Raw genomic sequence first — 1,206 nt, 5'->3', positions numbered from 1 at the left:
TATTTGCTTTTGGCATATCGAATATGCCACAGGGAGCCTGCAAGGCTCTGCCATGAAGGCAGAATACTCTCAGTAGCATGCTGGGCTCTCTCAGAGGCATATGTGTTTATTTCCCTCTCTAATGATGTGTCGTGTGGCTGCAAAGCAGTCTCATGGTTCAGAAATATGTTCACTTTTGTGTGAGGCTCGGCCTAAGCATGTGGAAAGCGGCCTGGAGCATGGCGGCAGTTAGGCATTGGACCTTTGCTGCTGGGGCTGGGTCCCTTGGGGCGGTTCGGGGAGGCTCTCACCCACCCCCCTTGGGGTGCCTGGAGTGAAATAAATAAATATATATATGTATATATGTATGTATATATATATATACGTATGCACAAACACACACACACACACACACATATATATATATATACATATATATATATACATAATTATGTTACAGGACCTCAACTCCTAAAAGTTAAGTGAAACACAAGATTTGCTTTGACCAAAGAATCAGTGAAGAGATGGCATATGTCACCTCTTTGAAGATATTTGAGAGTGTTAGTGAACACCAGGTTCCCTTCCTTATAAAGTGGGGCAACTCACCCAGCCTGGTTTCCCTAGTAAGAATTGTGTAGAGCAGGACACAATTCCAATCCTGTTACTGTCATAGAGAAAGGTAGAAGCAACCTGGTTGTAGACCAAGGGACTGATTAAAGCTTGTATTATTCTGTGTGTGTTGTCGTTGTTGTCATCATACCCCATTTTATTTGACCAAATTAAAGATCTTTAAACAATGAAGCAAAATGTAAAAAAAAAAGTCAAGCAATTATTTAATTCTCCTCTACTGCATGATATATAATAACTGCACAAAAATTTGCGCATCTGTAGCCAAAGCTAAGCCAGTCATACTCTTTTCTCCAGGGAGTGGGCTTCAAAGGCTGTAGACAGCTGTCTCCTCTGGAGGGTCCACCACCTGTTGCCAATGTAGGATGCCTGAGGGACATTGGACAAAGTCTGTGGTGGAGGACATTACTATTGCCCCCCCTTATGTCGTCTCCCATCCCTACTGGGATGCTTGTGGTTTGGGGAAGTTCCAGGGTCCACAATGGGCAGTTCACCATCGTCGTCTCCATCAAGCTGCAGAACAAGGAGCACAGGATGGACACTCCAAACTGGATGGATATTCCACCAGACCAAGTTCAATTCCCCAGCCACCAGAAGGTC

At 44.2% G+C, this 1,206-nt stretch overlaps 1 non-coding gene across 1 annotated transcript; it reads left to right on the top strand.

The window, feature by feature from the left end:
• The first annotated feature begins 864 nt into the window (after positions 1-864).
• On the top strand, positions 865-997 carry LOC129400897 (small nucleolar RNA SNORA70). Its single transcript, XR_008627957.1, has one exon. It is a non-coding gene; the product is annotated as a small nucleolar RNA SNORA70 (small nucleolar RNA).
• The last annotated feature ends 209 nt before the right edge of the window (positions 998-1,206 follow it).

The sequence above is a fragment of the Sorex araneus genome, chromosome 1, assembly GCF_027595985.1.
Source record: "Sorex araneus isolate mSorAra2 chromosome 1, mSorAra2.pri, whole genome shotgun sequence".
Taxonomy (NCBI): Eukaryota; Metazoa; Chordata; class Mammalia; order Eulipotyphla; family Soricidae; genus Sorex; species Sorex araneus.
The sequence above is the reverse complement of the archived record's forward strand: the minus strand, read 5'-3'. Positions and strand labels throughout refer to the sequence as shown.